Below are 20,304 nucleotides of genomic sequence, written 5' to 3' on the forward strand. Positions count from 1 at the left end.
GATTCCAACGACTCGACTATCATTCCTAGACATGATTCTGGACACGGAACAGAAGAGGGTTTTTCTCCCGATGGAAAAAGCCCAGGACCTCCAGAACATGGTCAGAGACTTGCTAAAACCAAAAAGAGTGTCTGTTCATCAATGAACTCGAGATCTATGGAAAATGGTGGCAGCCTACGAGGCCATCCCCTTCGGCAGGTTTCATGCAAGTATGCTTCAGTGGGACCTCCTGGACAAGTGGTCAGGGTCCCATCTACTAATACATCAGAAGATAAGCCTGTCCCCCCGGGCCAGGGTGTCTCTCCTGTGGTGGCTGCAAAGTGCTCACCTTCTAGAGGGTCGCAGGTTCGGCATTCTCGACTGGGTTCTGGTGACCACGGACGCGAGCCTCCGAGGATGGGGAGCAGTCACACAAGGAAGAAATTTTCAAGGGCTATGGTCAAGCCAGGAGGCTTGTCTACACATCAACGTACTGGAATTGAGGGCCATATACAATGGCCTACGACAAGCGGAGGATCTTCTTCGCGACCTACCGGTTCTGATTCAATCAGACAGCGTCACAGCCGTGGCTCATGTAAACCGCCAAGGCGGGACAAGGAGCAGAGTGGCAATGGCGGAAGCCACCAGGATTCTTTGCTGGGCGGAAAATCACGTAAGCGCTCTGTCAGCAGACTTCCTCAGCAGACACAATCTCCATCCAGGAGAGTGGGGACTTCATCAAGAAGTTTTTACAGAGAAAACAAGTCTTTGGGGAATTCCTCACATAGACATGATGGCGTCACGCCTCAACAAGAAGCTTCGGAGGTATTGTGCCAGGTCAAGGGACCCTCAGGCAGTAGCGGTGGACGCCTTGGTGACACCTTGGGTGTTTCAGTCGGTCTATGTGTTACACCCTCTTCCTCTCATCTCAAAAATATTGAGAATCATAAGACAAAAAAGGGTGAAAACAATACTCATTGTTCCAGATTGGCCTCGAAGGGCCTGGTATTCAGATCTTCAGGAGATGCTCACAGAAGATCCTTGGCCTCTTCCTCTCAGGGAGGACCTGTTACAACAGGGGCCCTGCGTGTTCCAAGACTTACCGCGGTTACATTTGACGGCATGGCGGTTGAACGCCGAATCCTAGCTGGGAAAGGTATTCTGGAGGAAGTCATCCCTACTCTGATAAAGGCTAGGAAGGAGGTGACAGCAAAACATTATCACCGTATCTGGAGGAAGTATGTTTCTTGGTGTGAAGCCAAGAATGCTCCTACGGAAGATTTCCATCTGGGCCGTTTTCTCCACTTTCTACAGACAGGAGTGGATATGGGCCTGAAATTAGGCTCCATTAAGGTACAGATTTCGGCCCTATCTATTTTCTTTCAGAAGGAATTGGCTTCTCTCCCAGAAGTCCAGACTTTTGTAAAGGGAGTACTGCACATTCAGCCTCCTTTTGTGCCCCCAGTGGCACCTTGGGACCTTAACGTGGTGTTACGGTTCCTGAAGTCTCACTGGTTTGAACCTCTTCAAACGGTTGAATTAAAATTTCTCACTTGGAAGGTGGTCATGTTGTTGGATTTTGGCATCTGGAAGGCGGGTGTCCGAATTGGCGGCCTTGTCTCACAAGAGCCCCTATTTGACCTTCCATGTGGATAGAGCAGAGTTGAGGACTCGTCCTCAATTTTTGCCTAAGGTGGTTTCTTCATTTCATATGAACCAACCTATTGTGGTGCCTGTGGCTACGAGTGACTTGGAGGATTCCAAGTCCCTGGATGTAGTAAGGGCCTTAAAAATCTATGTAGCCAGGACGGCTCGAGTTAGGAAATCAGAAGCACTGTTTGTCCTGTATGCAGCCAACAAAGTTGGCGCTCCTGCTTCGAAGCAGACTATTGCTCGCTGGATCTGTAACACGATTCAGCAGGCTCATTCTACGGCAGGATTGCCGTTAACAAATTCGGTAAAGGCCCATTCCACTAGGAAGGTGGCCTCTTCTTGGGCGGCTGCCCGAGGCGTTTCGGCTTTACAGCTTTGCCGAGCAGCTACCTGGTCAGGTTCAAACACTTTTGCAAAGTTCTATAAGTTTGATACCCTGGCTGATGAGGACCTTGCGTCTGCTCAGTCGGTGCTGCAGAGTCGTCCGCACTCTCCCACCCGGTCTGGAGCTTTAGTATAAACCCCATGGTCCTTACGGAGTCCCCAGCATCCTCTAGGATGTAAGAGAAAATAAGATTTTAAACCTACCGGTAAATCTTTTTCTCCTAGTCCATAGAGGATGCTGGGCGCCCGTCCCAGTGTGGACAAAATCTGCAAGGCTTGTATATAGTTGTTGCTTACATAAGGGTTATGTTACAGTTGAGATCAGTCTTTAGCTGATACTGTTTTGTGTTCATACTGTTAACTGGTTGCGTATATTCCAGTTTATACGGTGTGGATGGTGTGGGCTGGTGTGAATCTTGCCCTTAGATTAACAAAATCCTTTCCTCGTATTGTCCATCTCCTCTGGGCACAGTTTCTCTAACTGAGGTCTGGAGGAGGGGCATAGAGGTAGGAGCCAGTGCACACCCATTCTAAAGTTCTTTATAGTGCCCATGTCTCCTGCGGAGACCGTCTATACCCCATGGTCCTTACGGAGTCCCTAGCATCCTCTACGGACTAGGAGAAAAAGATTTACCGGTAGGTTTAAAATCTTATTTTTACTGACATACAAGGCTATTAACCAAACTGCACCAACATACATCTCTTCACTCATCTCAAAATGTGTGTCTCATCCACACACATTGCTTGTTCACAGTCAAAGTGACAGGACTTTATCCGGGCTTCACCCACTCTGTGGAATGCCCTCACACACACAATAAGACTCGCCTCTAGTCTCCAAACCTTTAAACGTTCCCTGAAAACTCACCTCATCAGACAAGCCTATCAAATTCAAGACCCACCCACATAACCTTCAGTGCTTCCCTATCTAATTACATCCTCTCTCTACAGTACACATAACATCACATATCTTGTCTTTCTTTACTCTCACACCCTCCTGACACTTGGCCAACATTGCAGGGTGATCATATCATATAACCCATTAAGAACCTAGCAATCTGGTTATGGCAAAACTAACTATAGTGGCTTGTATGATCTAGAAATGTTTATTGCCACTCCTGCTAGAATCAGGGCCGTAACTACGTGTGTGCCAGAGGGGCCTGGCACACTGCGCAGTCGCCCTGAGGGCGCAACTGTCCGCTTTCCTGTTCAGGGGGCCCAAAATCTGCGGCATTGTAATGAGTCAGACTGACTCATTACAAGCCGCCCCTGATCCCCGCTGCCCGGCTTCCGCCCCCACACTTAGGATGCTGGCTCCCGCCTCCTGATCCCCGCTGCCCGTCTCCGCAGTCACACTTCTGCTGCCGCCTCCTGACCCCTGGTGCTCGGCTCACCACCCACTGTCCTGCTCCCGCACGGAGAGTCAGGACCAGCAGCGGCAGTGGCGTGCCGGCTCCAGCCTCCTGACCCCCGCTGCTGCCCCCACATTTAAGCTGCTGGCTCTCGCCTCATGTTCCCCGCTACCCGGCTTCCGCACCCACTGTCCTGCTCCCGCACGGAGAGGCAGGACCAGCAGCGGTAGTGGCGTGCCGACTCCAGCCTCCTGACCCCCGCTGCTGCCCCCACACTTAAGCTGCTGGCTCTTGCCTCATGTTCCTCGCTGCCCAGCTTCCGCACCCACTGTCCTGCTAACGTACGGAGAGGCAGGACCAGCAGCGGCAATGGGGTGCCGGCTCCAGCCTCCTGACCCCCGCTGCCCGGCTCCCGCAGCCACAGTTCTGCTGCTGCCTCCTGACCCCTGGTGCCCGGCTCCTGCACCCACTGTCCTGCTCCCGCACGGAGAAGCAGGACCAGCACCGGTGGCTGCATAAGGAGAGGTGAGATGAGGGGACTGACCAGGGAGAATGCCAGGGTGGGGATAGACAGAGAGTATAAATGTGTCAGATAAGTGTGTGTGTCTATATGTATATATATATATCTGTGTGTGTATATATGGCTGGGGGGTGTGTGTGTGTGTATTTATATGTGGCTGTGTGCACTATGCATATATGTATATATGTGATTATGTGTATATATGTCCGGACATCTGGTATGTACTTACGCCCCTGGCCTGTGTAAAAAGGGGACTCTGCCTGCTGTACTGTGTAAAAGGGGACTCTGCCTGCCGTACTGTATAAAAAGGGGACGCTGTCTGCCGTAATGTGTAAAAAGGGGACGCTGTCTGCCGTACTGTGTAAAAGGGGGACTCTGCCTTCCGTACTGCATAAAAGGGGGACTCTGCCTTCCATACTGCGTAAAAGGGAGACTCTGCCAGCCGTACTGTGTAAAAGGGGACTCTGCCTGCCGTACTGTATAAAAAGAGGACGCTGTCTGCCATAATGTGTAAAAAGGGGACGCTGTCTGCCGAACTATGTAAAAGGGGGACTCTACTAGGTGTAATGTGTAAAAGGGGCTCTACCTGGTGTAGTGTATTGTGCGGCGTAATTTGAATAATTGAGACTACTGTACAGCGTAATATGAATTGATATTATTTTGGGCCATACCCCTATATTATTGGCACGTGCCTACAGCGCACACTGGCCCTATTTTAAAATGGGGGGGGGGGGGGGGGGCGCCGATGCTGTTTCTTGCACACAGCGCTAAAATGTCTAGTTACGGCACTGGCTAGAATATCTATGTACTTTATTTTTACACATGTCCTTGCACATGTCGTGAGTCTAATTACAAATGTTCAAGTCTGAGACTAACACAAACATTGTTTTAGTAATAGTGTATTTAATTATTACTATTATTTTTAAATCATAGCCAAACACCATAAGACAGCAACATCTCGACCACAGCCAACACAGGGCAATGACGTGGGAGGTAAAGTAATATTACAAATGTCTTCCTATGAGGCCACAATACACAGCTTGGCCTTATTCACAAATATGTTTTCCTTTGTTTATGGTTCATCATCTGCTGAACTGACCCCAGCCTTCCTCGTTGTCCTTCCATCCGGCCGTGTAAGGCAACACAGGCTGACATCCCAACAGATGCATTGTTGCCTCCTTGTGCGCAGCCAGTTGGTTAATATCTGTGTTCAAATTACAACATAAACATTGTATACAGAGGAGGATTTAGGTGCCCCTAGGCACAACAGTAATGTTTGCCCCTCATCTGCCCAATTTTATTATTTTCATTGTTTGCTTATACGCCCTCATTATGTATTATATAATAACACAAAAAGGTATTTTATTTTTATTATGTATACATATTTCCTAAATAGAACAGCTTGCAGGGCATCTGTGTATGTCCTACCCATTTACAGTGGTGGTGGAAGTTGTTGCAAGGTCAGATAATGCAAAAGACAGCAGCAGAGCTTCACACCCTCTGCACATTCATCGAATGGGCATGGTGCCTATTAAAATATATCAGGGCCCTATTCCTCGGGGCCCTTAGCACAATGTGTGTGCAGTTTATAGCACCGAGGACATTGGGCATGTCTGCAATGCTATAAAAGCTAACTTGTTTTCATGACACTGTGACTCATATCTAAGGAAGTATATATAGGTGTAGGAGAGAGTCTTGCCTGTTGCGAGGACTTGGCCCATGCATTTTGAAAATGTGAATTGGGATATCCCAACCACACTGGCCATAACTGACTGAAAGTTCCCAGTGGCAAAAAAATGTAAACTAGCCTGCAGCTTGTGCAGACCTTATATGGCTTGTACAGTGACTGGATTAAGCTGTGTTTTAACAAGGTAATATAGGTTCATTAAGTTGTTATGGTTGAGGCAGAACATCTGTATGACTTTACCATCATAGACTGCATTGAAGTTTATCCGCCCACAGAAGAACTACAGATATGGAATAATACATAATTTCTGCAATTGTGCCAAACAGCCCCTCTAAGCACTCCAGGTTCCGTGACTGCTAGCATTGGGCATGTTTTTTTGCTGAAAATGCATATTAATTGCAATGTGACTAGGATGCACTAGGAAACTGTGCTGATTAAATTGATCTACAACACTTGTATATATGTGAGTAACTAAGTCTCTGAATCTGTATACGAAGTGCTACAATGTAACTTTTTTCCATGCCAAGTTCAGTTGAACTTTGTACAAACTCAGTCGCACACAGATATATATATTAGACTCTCCCTGACCTTGCAAAGCATCAAACGAGCATTTAAAACCCACTTGTTTATCAAAGCCACTCTCCCAACCTACTACCTCATGCCTTGGCCATCTATGCCTCACTAACTTCTACCATCAGGCCGCCTTTTCCTTGCTCTCTGTCTCCCCCCACCCCCTAGATTATGAGCTCCGTGGGGCAGGGCCCTCTTTCCTCCTGTTCTCACAACCCTCTTCTCTCACACTTCAATTACAGCCTACGTAGTGAATGTCTATCACTGCATCTCCTCTTGCGCATTACTGTTTATCTCTTTCAGTGGCTGCCAGTAGTATGATGATTACTCCTTTGCTTCCTTTCATCTCGGCTGTAGTCTGTACTGAGAAAGGGAATTAGTTAGCTTCCCGACGAACGGGATCAAGGTCGGTCGATATACTGTACTGACGCCGGGATTCCGAGGTAAGAATGCCAAATTGATTTCTCACAAATATTTAAAATGCCCGCTCTAATATATATTGTAAATGCCTGCACATCTTATTACCATATCCCATAAATGTGCGCTGTACATCGCAAAACACTGTATCACATAAGAGAAAACAATACACCCACACATTATCTGAGTCCCAAAGCACATTGATGTATATATTTGTTATTAAAAAGGATATGGATTCAATATATATTACAAAGTACAGTATACCTATAGTTACATGAATACAACTCACACAGTAAACAGTTAGAACATACAATTACATACAGTTATATGCAGTTTCAGATACAATTACAGATACAATTACAGTTACATGCCAGCGATACAATTACCATTCCCTCCAATCCAGCTTATGTCTCCCTCTCTCTGTAAATAAAAACAGGAACTGAACTGCCAGCAACTCCTCCATCATCCTCTGAGACCAAAAAGCATGTGAGCTCCAGTGTAATCAATATGTTATCTAGTTTCTGGGGGAGGGGTTCACGATGAGTCACCAGTTTCTTTGCATATGCTGATCAGGTTCAGCCTTGAAGACATCCAAAGGGCTGGCAAGAGTTTCCTGTCCTCCACCTCTAAGAATATCCATTGTTCTAATAGCGGTGACTTTAGCTTTTATACATGTGATCATAACTATTCGCTGCAATGTCCTACAACTTCATAACAAGTATCAAATTATTCTACACATTAAGCTGGTTGTTTCAATAGTAAACATGACCGGTGTATCTGGTTTCGTTCAAATAATACACATACATGACATTAATTCAATAGATAATTTTAAATCATCATGATGGCTGGAGCTTGATAATATTATAATTATGTACTGTATGAAATAAGTGTCGAATCCATCTCTGTGGCATGTCCGTGTAAATGCGTGTGTTACCATATATTGCTGTGCTCGCTGCGCGTATTTGCAAGTATAGCGACTTAAATGTGTGTAGTTTGTATATTCTCTCTATGTAATATTTTTGACTTTGACAGTCCATCCTTTGGCAGTAAACAATAACTGCCATCAATTATTAACCTAAGAAAAAATATTTCATACCATAATCGGTGACCTAGACACAAGTATGTATGCATTTCGCAAATCAGACGCTTGACTATATTTGGGGAAGACAGGGAGGAGGACGAGACATCCTCTATATGCACTCGGCGGTCACGGGACCACTGGTTGGGTGTGGGACAACATTCAACCTATAGAGTATGCTGGGACAGTGCTTTGGCCTATAATGTCTGATTTGCGACGAACATTTCACACATACATGTACCTACGTCTTTGTACGCTGATGTTTGGGTTTGATTGAGGTTCTGCTGGGTAAGTGAAGAAGACACAAACAAATCGTGACAGTGGCATATAAAATTTTCATGATCTACATATTCCTATCATTTTCTGAACATTGTTTCCATTTCTGGAACGTATGCTAGGTCTGTTTAATCATTGAACAAGGGTTATAAGTAGTGTCCTTCCTAAATAACATAAACCTTCGGAGTTCGGGGAGAGCCACTCATAAACCTTTCTTCCACATATGTTAGTGAGCTCTTTATCTGCAGTGTGTGAATAGCCATTGTCTGACTGTTCCTGATTACCTCTGAACTCCATAACTACTAGACCTTTGATTTTCTCTGATTTTAACAAACTGAACGGCTAATCCTGGGATCCTATAAGGAGATCACTCCTTCCTACAGAACCAGTTCCAGTCCCACACTCAACTCCTCAGAAAAAACACCTCGCAAAAATAGAATATCCTGAAAGAAAATGTTTGTCAGCGGTAAAGAGAGAAAAGAGAAATAGAACAAAACAACTCTTGTTCATAACAAATCAATTACAATGACTGGTCTTTCTGCAGTCCATTAGTACGCTCAGGTAGTGTCCAACAGTGCCGCCTCTCAGTCTTCACGGAACAGAGTCTCTGGTGATACTTTTGCGATCTCTTTGCCTAGCTCTTTGAATACACAGTTCACTTGGAACACACAGTTCACTTTGCTCTCCACCTTGCTCTTTGAACACACAGTTCACTTGGAACACACAGTTCACTTGGAACACACAGTTCACAAACTCGATGAATGTGAGCAATAAACTACTTTGTCACGAGTTCTATCCGGATCAGCGACCTTCTTGCAGTGGGACGAGTGGACCCAAATCTCTCTTTCGGCGACCTTTAGTGCTGTCAACAAATCTTGGTATGGTCCTTCCCACCTGTCTATTAGGCAACCTGAGCGTAAGGACAATCACACAGTCTCTTGGTTCATAATCAAGACAGTTAGCATTTGGCATACCAGCAATCAACACTTTCAAGTTCTTAAATGCTGGCTCATCTCAACAAGGTACTGTACTGTCACCACATTGGTGTATTTCTGATCATTGTGCGGATCAATCATGACATGAGGTTGTCTTCCAAAAACAACCAAAATACACAAATACCAAAACAAAAACAAATTTCGAAGAGGGTGATTCGTCGAGTGAAGATCTGGGAGTGGTTCCGAAGCTACATAATACTGGTGGCAGTATCTATGATCACAATAGTACAATTTCAAGCTTTGCTTCTACTTCTAGGGGTACCATTATCTACACACAAATTTCTGCGCAATTTTTCTTTGTGGTAAACACCGCAGCATCCGTGGCGGCAGGAAATGCCTCTACCCAGTTTGAGAAAACATCAGTGCACACCAATACATAACAATAATTCCTAAAGGGTGTTAACTGTACGAAGTCGATTTGTATTTCCTGAAAAGATCCGTCTGCAGGAGGGATATGGGATAGCTCTGTTGGTATTGCTTTACCAATATTCTTCCTCAAGCAAGTAAGACAGATCATTGCTCTCTTACCTGCATGAGAATAGAATCCTGGCGCACACCAGTAGGCTCTCATCAGCCTGCACCTACCCTCTTTGCCTAGGTGAGTCAGACCGTGTGCCACCTCAGCTAGACTTGGAAGGTATGCTCTGGGGGCTACTGGCTTACCGTGTCCACCTGCCCACAGTCCTGAGGACTCCTGGCCATACCCCTTTGTCCTCCAGACTGCCTCTTCCTGCAGGGAACACAAATTTTTGTATCTTAATTTAACTATCGTGTGTTTGCAGTGTAGAGTACCATGAGCATAACTCAAAAGAAAAAAGAAACATCTCTAGAGGAGAGAAGGAAGAAGAAAATGAAAAAGAAAATTTCAGGTTTGTCATTCACCAACAGGCATATCAGTGTCTATACAAAATTTCCCTTCACCAGTATTCATATTCTCCACCCTTTGTGCATGACAAGGCACACTGCAGTAATACTGGTGTCATCGTGCTGTTGAGATATACTGGGTTTGGGCAGAACTCTGAAGGACCTAGGCATGTGGAGTTTGAACTGTACTTGGGTCCATGTATTGTACCACCCTGTGTGAACGCAAAAGATGAAGAGGAAACTGTAGAGAAACAGAATAGAGGTTGGTGACAGATGAGTCTTGTAGAGGTGGAGAAGATTTTATAAAAATTTGACAACTGGATTGGGCACTACGGGGAAGTGATTCTCTACTTGGTCTACTCCCCTTAAAAAAAATTTCTGTGTGTCTTATCTCTACTGGGACTATCCTAGCCATCAATCCAGTGTCCTGTCCATCCTAAGTTCATAGGGAACCCGGTATCTGTGAGTTAATTTTCTTTTCTTTACCTGTGATGGACATGCATCTAGAACAGCGAAATGTAACATTAGTAAGTTGCATTTATTCTGTTCTTCCCATTAGCCGAATCTGTGTTTTCTATATGGCTTATGATTCCTTACTATATGTCCCTTGGTCCCGTCTATGTGTTTAATAATGTGGCTTGTGTTTTCTGTCTAGGGGATCTATACTGACTATGTGTCCTACTATTCCTACAATCTCTGGCAAAATGCCCTTCCTTCCTACAAGTGTAACATATTATTGACCATTAGGGATCTGGGGTTTGGACTGATGGGGCTTTCCTGTATGTGCCAGTATACTTACCGTCCTCAACCTCTCCACCTGTTGTTCTCTGCGCCTAACACTATTCTTGTGATGTTTAATAGCACACTATCTAAGATTAGCTACTGTGACCCCTTTCCAATTTTGCAAAGAAGTCTGCACCCTGACACTCAATGCCTTATTGAGCCCGTCCATTTGCACAGAGACAGCCACCTCCCATTTGCTGAATTAGTGTTTACCAGTCGTCTTATCCAGATGGAGAGTTTTTTATTACTGCAAGAGACAAAAAAAAAAGTTTAACAAGCTTCTAGGTCATGCGAAGCATTCGTTCAATCCTTCTCATCCCGTATTAAGGGTCTGTACATGGCCCATCAAACATTTCCGAGCTCATCTTTACTAGGGGCATTACTAGGAACAAATACTTCTTATATGGTAACTGAAAGAAATACCCTGGGGTTACCTTGTCTCTGTCCGCTTTCCTACTGGCAAATACTAATGTGCGGACAGGTTTTTTCTCCATTTCTGACGTTACTTTCTTGATTTTTTTTGTTTAATTTTTGGATTTTACTATATATGTACACGAATGATACCATACTTACCTGTTCCACTGGTCTCAGCTACTTCCCCCACAGGCTACTGCTCTTCTTTTACCGGTTGGATACTCTTCTGGGTACATGAGAAATGGCTGAAAATGATCAGGTCACCTTCTCTTCCTAAATAAAACTTCAACATTCATTAGTACATATATAGGTTACAGTCATATTTTTCATATTTTTTATTATTTTCTATAGTTTGTATGCTGGCCGTAACTGCTTCCACATCTACATAAGGGGATCCGGTCTGAAGATCGACAGTGTCTAGGTCGACAATGTTTAGGTCGACCACTATAGGTCGACAGTCACTAGGTCGACATGGATGGAAGGTCGACAGGGTTTCTAGGTCGATATGTGCTAGGTCGACAGATCTAAAGGTCGACATGAGTTTTTCACATTTTTTTTGTTGTTGATTTTTTCATACTTAACGATCCACGTGGACTACGATTGGAACGGTAAAGTGTGCCGAGCGAAGCGGCAGCGGAGCGAAGGCACCATGCCCAAAACATGGCGAGCGAAGCGAGCCATGCGAGGGGACGCGGTGCACTAATTTGTGATCCCGGTCACACTACGAAGAAAACGACACACAAAAAAAAAAAAATTCCTCATGTCGACCTTTAGACCTGTCGACCTAGCACATGTCGACCTAGAAACCCTGTCGACCTTCCATCCATGTCGACCTAGTGACTGTCGACCTATAGTGGTCGACCTAAACATTGTCAACCTAGATACTGTCGATAAAACGAACCACACCCCTACATAAGGCGGTGTACTTGCATTCTCTTTTTTTTTCTTCCTACTTATTTATTGTTGCTACAAGTTCAAACAGTTCTTATATTTCCATTCTTGTCTTATATGACTTTGGTTAAACATACCACCTGCAATACCTTAGGATCAAACTCACCAAACCCTCTTGCTGTCACAGGTTTAACCAATTTGTATGTCTGACCCTTTGTTTTCGGGATTTTATCATACATATTCTTATCCTTAAGTTCTGCAATACCTCTGGTTCAAAGCTGCCCACTTTAGGGAATGGTACCCTATCTTTGTCAGTCATACGTACCCATTCAGACAAAAAGTCTTCAGTGTGTGATCCATATTTACCACACATAACAAACCTTGCTGACCCCTTGGGCCGCGGCACCTCAACCTGAACCCTGGTTAAACGTCCACCGCTTGTGCAATTGGATCCAATTGCGGACTTTTTCCTATTTCGCAATCCCCAATGCACACCGAATAGACGGTGAAAGTTCTTAGAGCGCTTTCACCCACTCCTTCTCCGCCCGGTACCACGACTCACTCCAATAATGACCACCGCGTACCCAGTGAGGTCCCTATCTGAATTCTATTCACTGGAAGTGTTTAGGAGTGACTTACCTATTCCAGTGAATATACACCACTGGAGATTTTCCTGAGAGAGATCAGCGAAAACTCCCTATACACTTATACACAAATCACAATTGATTATGCTCTATACAGTGCTAATGGTACCGCGATTTTACGCAAAGCACGTAAAGGGGTATCCAGTTGCGCTATATATATCGCATCCACAAATGCGCGGTCCAATCGCACAGCGTATAGGTACTTGTTACCTATCCGCCGTACGACCACGGGTCGTTGTACAAACTGGGACCCTCAGTCCGGAGCGTAATAGCAAAAAAACCTTTTTATTTCAATACTTCGCAATAATATGCACTATCACGCTCTGCTACAAATCACCTCACGATTTGCGTTTTAAACCTTATACTAACGTGAGTCAGCCTTCTCACGCCACCAAGTCTCCACTCACTTGATGTACCACACGACGGGATCCCGGATTACGGGGTTCGAATTTCACTCACTCCTATGTTCGCTCACTCAAATATACTTGGTTTTTCTGTACAGAAAATTTGGATTCATTCAAGTTGGCAGCTTTACCCCCAGAGGCAATTTAAAAAAAAAATTATTTATACAAAATTTTGTTTTTATACTAAATTTCTTTAGAAACCGGGTAGTTTGGTGCTATGTAGCGTGGCTACTGTCCCGCCTTTAAACTAAACGAACTATTGTGTAATTTGTACTTAGCGACCGTACTTCTTACGCAATTTGCGTAAACACGCTACCGTGCGTGTCTCTTACGCTGCGTGCGCAGTCCTGTACTTTGTCCGAGACACGTGTACAAAACCGTACGTCCGCAATAGCACAAATCATACAATTTCTATAAATGTGAGCAATATTAACTATAATCGCTCACTTAACACAACACACAGTTTCTTTCTGTATAAACCATCTTACTACTGGGCCAGAAATGCGTTTTGTGATTTTACTCTTACTTCCTTAACATTTATTTTAGTTTTAACTATATAGCAACAAAAATATCTCCGGTTTCCCCCAGGTCTAAATGAATCTAGTAATAATCAATAATTTAAATGATATGATTCAGATTGGATAGCCATATTGCAGAACATACATTGATATTAACACCCACATAATTATAATAATATTGTATATATGTATCATTCACTGGTCTCATCTGAAACTCATTTACCCATTCAGTGCTTCTAATTTGCATATCAATGCTGTGTGCTTTTGACTGCCTGTTCAAGAGGGTTGTTCACTGCTAAGAAAAAGCAGTTACACAGGTTAATTTGCATTTCAATGGCTATCCTAAACTAGCAAGCAGAGTCAACTGAATCCCAGAGGCAAAAGAAAAAAAACAACTTTGTTTATATCTGTATGTACTTCCCACATCAAGTATTCATCTCACTACTAACTTTTACTAGGCCCCATTGAAACTATTTGTAATTGACTATGGCATGAGTTAAATAAATGCATTGGTAACTCATAAATCGTGTTTCATGTGACCAAGGAAAGCTGATTACTCTTGAGCAGACTGAAAATCAGCCGTTTAGAAAAATGACCTTCCCAAAATGGCCGCTGCTCCTCCCCCTTCCACATCCATGAGGGTTACACAAAATGGTGGACAGGCCATGTGGTTAGTCCAAAATGGAGGACAGACCATGCGGCTTCCTTTGTCACAAAGAAATCACACACCATACAAGCACCTGAAGTTATTTTAGGCCTGAGTTAAAAATAAAAACTATATCAAAGCTATGCAGCAACTTTTAAATATACTTTTAAACCTACTTAAACAGATAAACAATCCAACCTGAATCAAACACAATATGACTTATTTGAACCTTGTTTTGCAACAATAAAAATACATTTTAGCATCTTAAATATTCTGAGAAACGCCTTGTCCCTTAAATTTCATATCAGCGTCTTACTAATACCATAACAATACATTAATCGTGGATGTTATTTTCATCAGCTTCTCAATGCGTCCATTGGAGCCGGTCAATTACAGCCGCGTTTGTAATGTACAGTGCATCATTAAGAACGTGATATCCCGTGAGAGGCCCCATCTAAGAATGCCAAATTGATTTCTCACAAATATTTAAAATGCCCACTCTAATATATATTGTAAATGCCTGCACATCTTATTACCATATCCCATAAATGTGCGCTGTACATCGCAAAACACTGTATCCCATAAGAGAAAACAATACACCCACACATTATCTGAGTTCCAAAGCTCATTGATGTATATATTTGTTATTAAAAAGGATATGGATTCAATATATATTACAAAGTACAGTATACCTATAGTTACATGAATACAACTCACACAGTAAACAGTTAGAACATACAATTACATACAGTTATATGCAGTTTCAGATACAATTACAGATACAATTACAGTTACATGCCAGTGATACAATTACCATTCCCTCCAATCCAGCTTATGTCTCCCTCTCTCTGTAAATAAATACAGGAACTGAACTGCCAGCAACTCCTCCATCATTCTCTGAGACCAAAAAGCAAGTGAGTTCCAGTGTAATCAATATGTTATCTAGTTTCTGGGGGAGGGGTTCACGATGAGTCACCAGTTTCTTTGCATATGCTGATCAGGTTCAGCCTTGAAGACGTCCAAAGGGCTGGCCCGAGTTTCCTGTCCTCCACCTCTAAGAATATCCATTGTTCTAATAATGGTGACTTTAGCTTTTATACATGTAATCATAACTATTCGCTGCAATGTGCTACAACTTCATAACAAGTATCAAATTAATCTACACATTAAGCTGGTTGTTTTAATAGTAAACATGACCGGTGTATCTGGTTTCGTTCAAATAATACACATACATGACATTAATTCAATAGATAATTTTAAATCATCATGATGGCTGGCGCTTGATATTATTATAATTATGTACTGTATGAAATAAGTGTCGAATCCATCTCTGTGGCATGTCCGTGTAAATGCGTGTGTTACCATATATTGCTGTGCTCGCTGCGCGTATAGCGACTTAAATGTGTTTAGTTTGTATGTTCTCTCTATGTAATATTTTTTACTTTGACAGAGGGAGGACACAAACCCGGCATCGATATACCGACGCAGGGCAGAATGCCGGTTACTGACAACTGGCATCCCCGATCGTTCGGACAGCGGGACTCGCTGCTATCCTGTTGCGGGGTGCGTGCGTGTGTGTTAGGTTTAGGCAGTAGAAGTGGGGTTAGGGTGCTGCCACAGGAAGGTTAAGGTTAGGGACCAGGGACGGAAGGTTAGGGTTAGGCACATAGAAGGGGAGGTAAAGATTAGGTACCCAGCAGGGATGGTTAGGTTTAGGCAGCGGGAAAGGGAGAGTTAGGGTTAGGTACCAAGCGGGGAGGTTTAGGGTTAGGCACCTATAAGGGAGGGTTAGGGTAGTGAAAAGGAGAGGGTTAGGGGGCTTATTGGGGGGGCTGTCAGGATTCTGATGGACGGGAAGCCACTGTCGGTATACTGACAGCTGGCATCCCATCCATTGGCAAATCATACTGAACCCCTGAGAACTGCATTGCTAATTGTTACCTGTGCTGTTTTAGTTTTTCTGTTGCTGTAAAGTTAAGTTCTGTGTACCCTGTATTGTTGTAATGTCTGCCGTATGTACGGCGCTGCGGAACACTTGTGGCGCTCTATAAATAAAATGTAATAAAAATAATATACAAGTGTCATATATCAAATTAATCAGCACAGTCTTCTGGTGCGTCACATCACATTGCAACCAAAATGCACTATTGTCAAAAGTAATTTGAGTTGCAAGGAATCTGGCAGCTCACCCGCACCAGGCATCTTGTGCTGTATCTTGAGGCTAGATGTATGAGGACACATCTTTAGGCCTGTGCAGCCTCTGCGGTACCTTTATATGCTAATGATTCTGTTTGGCTTCTTGGTCCTGTGTCCTTTCAGTCAGCTGCTGCAAACCAAAAGAAAGTTATATTGACCCAACACAGCCTCAAACCTAGGGCTATGTAGTCGTAAACCCCAAATCTCAGCCATGTTGAAATCAGCTATATTGCTTCAGGTGTTTTGGGTTCCTATTCCAAGCAACATGATTTTCACATGCAAACACACCACTGATTTGGTAGCCTATTGATTTATGGCCTAATTCAGCATGAGTTGTAGTTTTGCGATCTCTCTCAAAACTACAACTCCTTTCTCTAGCATGCGGGGGGCCACCCAGCAGAAGCATAACTAGGGTCTTTGGCGGCCAGGGCAAGATGGTGAACAGCTACCCCCCCTCATGCCTATTAAACTTTGTGTGCGCCGAAGGCGTGTGCTTAAAAATGGGCGTGGTCACATCCAGGAAGGGGTTTGGTCACTGAAAATGGGGCGTGTCAACATGACTCACCACCCATTTCTAGTCACTCTGGAAAAAAACCTTTCCATTCCATATGCACCATACCTATGTGATGGTTTCTCACAATGGGGAACCTCTGAAGAAATGAATCTTCCCTGGGAAGACAGAATCTTCATTCGGTTTTCACTATTCATGTAGGATATCACATTGTCCGGAAGATGCCTGTTTGTGTAAGAATATTAACAAGGTCATCATCATACAACAGCGGTTCAACCAGACTCACATCTTGCCCCCAGCATCATCTCTCAGCATGCCATCATCTACCCCCTGCATCTCTCAGCCATACCATTTCCCCCTTGCGTCTCTCAGCCACACCATCTCCCCCTTACGTTGTCTCTCAGCCATACCATCTCCCCCCTCCCTGTGTCTCTCAGCCACACCATCATTTCCTCCCTGCGTAGTCCCATAGTACACCCTCACTTTACCCCACCATTGTCTCTCTGCACACCATCTCCCGCCTACGACTCTCTGCACTCCATCATCTCCCCCCTGCATTGTCTCTCAGCACAACATTATCTCACCCCTGCATCATCTCACTGACAGCGTGAGGGTGACAGCAGTGGATCACAAGGAGAGGGTGACGCCAGGGAGAGTGTGAAAACAGTGGGAGATAGAAAGACAGACAGATAGGAGGAGATAATATAGACAAAATAGTGAAATACGCATAAGAGCCTGTGTCAGTGTATGTCGGTGTGTATGTATAGGTGTCAGTGTGTGTATGTATAGGTGTCAGTATGTGTATGTCAGTATATGTCGGTGTGTATGTACATGTGTCGGAGTGTATGTATAGGTGTCAGTGTGTGTATGTCGGTGTGTATGTATAGGTGTCAGTGTGTGTATATTGGTGCGTATGTATAGGTGTCAGTATGTGTATGTCAGTGTGTATGTATAGGTGTCAGTGTGTGTATGTTGGTGTGTATGTATAGGTGTCAGTGTGTGTATGTCAGTGTATGTCGGTGTGTATGTACAGGTGTCAGTGTGTATGTACAGGTGTCAGTGTATGTATGTCAGTGTATATGTATAGGTGTCAGTGTGTGTATGCATAAGTGTCAGTGTGTGTATGTCGGTGTATGTGTGATACATAGTACAGTAATGCAGGTGTATTATACACAATAGCAGCCCCCACAGGTTATTATTACAGACATCACACACACACACACACACACACACACACACACAGTACATGATACATACATGACACACACAGTACATGATACATACATGACACACACAGTACATGAAACATACATGATGCAAACACATGAGACAGACCTGGGCTGGTGATAAGGCAGCTGGATCCCAGGCAGTGCATTAGGGGCCCTCTCCAGTGTCCAGACGAGTTGAGGCAGCGACCATCCCCAGCTTGGCTATCATTAACCAGTTCTCCAAGAAGCTGGTCTCATTTCCCAGCAGCAGGGCCACAGTGTCCCCGGGGTGGAGGCGGGCCGGGTAGAGGTACGCCGCAGCCCAGGAACTAAGCACGCACATATGCCTGGGCGGCTGCGGAACTTCAGCTAGAAGAGACCTGGGAAGGAGACTGCCCCCCTGTCCTTCTAGCGTGGCACACACTGGAGGGGCCGACATTGTTAACCGCAGCGGACATAATAAAACACCCCCACAGCAGGGACACGCTGCAGCCCGGGAGCTCCGCACGTCCAGAAGCCAGTATGTCCAAGTGGCTACGACGTAACAGCTAGAGGAGACCCGGGAGGGAGCGCAGCCCTTGCCCAGCCAGCGCCGCACAATCTGGTTTAGCCGGGAGACCCACATCAAGAGCCACAGCGACACAGACATAATAAAATGCACTTTAGATACACTGCACTAGTCTGCCCCCCTCTTCCGGGTCTGCCATGGCGCCCAGGGCACGAGCCCTGCTCGCACCCCTTTAGTTACACCACTGCCACTCAGCACAGGGCAAGGCCATCCCGCATGGCGGGTCCTCCCCCCCTGAAATGCAAGCGCATCTTAAGTGTAGCCCCCTGTCAGTCACCAGGCCACCATGTTTTGGGTCGCAGTCGGCATGTTCCACCCTGCAAATGGTCCGGACACACCTCCTTTGTCCAGACCATGCCCACTCGACCCCATGCCGCCACCCATAAAATGCCACATCACCCGCCGGGACTTAGATTGCGATCATGTGTGATTGCAATCTAAGTCCTCGCACAGGTGCAGAAATGAGGAAATTGCTGAATAGCGATTTCCGCACTTCTACCAACAATGCTGAATTGGGCCCTTAGTCTATTGTGTTGTGATTTTGATAGATTTGACAAAAACAACTCTTAGTAAAGCTGGGATTTGTATTGATCTCCATTTAATGGATACAATGGGGTATATTTACTAAGGTCCCGATTTTGACCGAGATGCCGTTTTTTCTTCAAAGTGTCATTTCGGTAATTTACTAAGCAAAAATCTCGGCAGTGATGAGGGCATTCGTAATATTTTGGAAGTCTTAGGAAAAAATCACGAATCAATACACCATCGGTCAAATACGCCTGCAATTTGGTAGAAATCGGTAATTTACTAAAAAGTGCAAATCACAAACACTGCCGACAATAGCCAAACACTGCCGTGCAGAAATACAATTTGTGAAAAAGTGCTAAAAAAAAACAGACCTGCTTTTTTATCCCGTGTTTGGATAGACATGCAGGGATCCATGAGATCCGTGCATGTTTATCAGTGGGAAGGGGATGGGAAAGTGTTTATTTTTAGAAAAAAAATTGCGTGGGGTCCTCCCTCCTAAGCAAAACCAGCCTCGGGCTCTTTGAGCCGGTCCTGGTTGCAAAAATATGGGGGAAAAAATGATAGAGGTTCCCCCATATTTAAACAACCAGCACCGGGCTCTGCGCCTGGTCCTGGTTCCAAAAATACGGGGGACAAAAAGCGTAGGGGTCCCCCGTATTTCTGAAACCAGCATCGGGCTCCATTAGCCAGATACATAATGCCACAGCCGGGGGACACTTTTATATAGCTCCCGGCGGCCCTGGCATTACATAACCAACTAGTCACCCCTGGCCGGGGTGCCCTGGAGGAGTGGGGACCCCTTCAATCAAGGGGTCCCCCCCCTCCAGCCACCCAAGGGCCAGGGGTGAAGCCAGAGGCTGTCCCCCCCATCCAAGGGCTGCGGATGGGAGGCTGATAGCCTTTGTGTAAAAAAATGAATATTGTTTTTAGTAGCAGTACTACAAGTCCCAGCAAGCCTCCCCCGCAAGCTGGTACTTGGAGAACCACAAGTACCAGCATGCGGAGGAAAACCGGGCCCGCTGGTACCTGTAGTACTACTACAAAAAAAATACCCCAATAAAAACAGAAGACACACACCTTGAAAGTATAACTTTAATGCATACATACACACCTCCATATGCACATACTTACCTTATGTTCACACGAGGGTTGGTCCTCTTCTCCATGTAGAATCCATGGTGTACCTGTGGAAAAAATTATACTCACAAAATCCAGGGTAGA

At 44.7% G+C, this 20,304-nt stretch overlaps 1 protein-coding gene and 1 long non-coding RNA gene across 2 annotated transcripts in view; one reads left to right on the forward strand and one right to left on the reverse strand.

The window, feature by feature from the left end:
- CNMD (chondromodulin) overlaps positions 1 to 20,304 on the reverse strand; it is a 367,474-nt gene that overhangs the window by 300,487 nt on the left and 46,683 nt on the right. The window lies entirely within an intron of this gene.
- LOC135050733 (uncharacterized) lies at positions 6,460 to 15,789 on the forward strand. The gene is made up of 4 exons (XR_010241774.1): positions 6,460 to 6,585; positions 6,996 to 7,045; positions 14,937 to 14,986; positions 15,523 to 15,789. It is a non-coding gene; the product is annotated as an uncharacterized LOC135050733 (long non-coding RNA).

Source organism: Pseudophryne corroboree, chromosome 2 (assembly GCF_028390025.1).
Source record: "Pseudophryne corroboree isolate aPseCor3 chromosome 2, aPseCor3.hap2, whole genome shotgun sequence".
NCBI lineage: Eukaryota > Metazoa > Chordata > Amphibia > Anura > Myobatrachidae > Pseudophryne > Pseudophryne corroboree.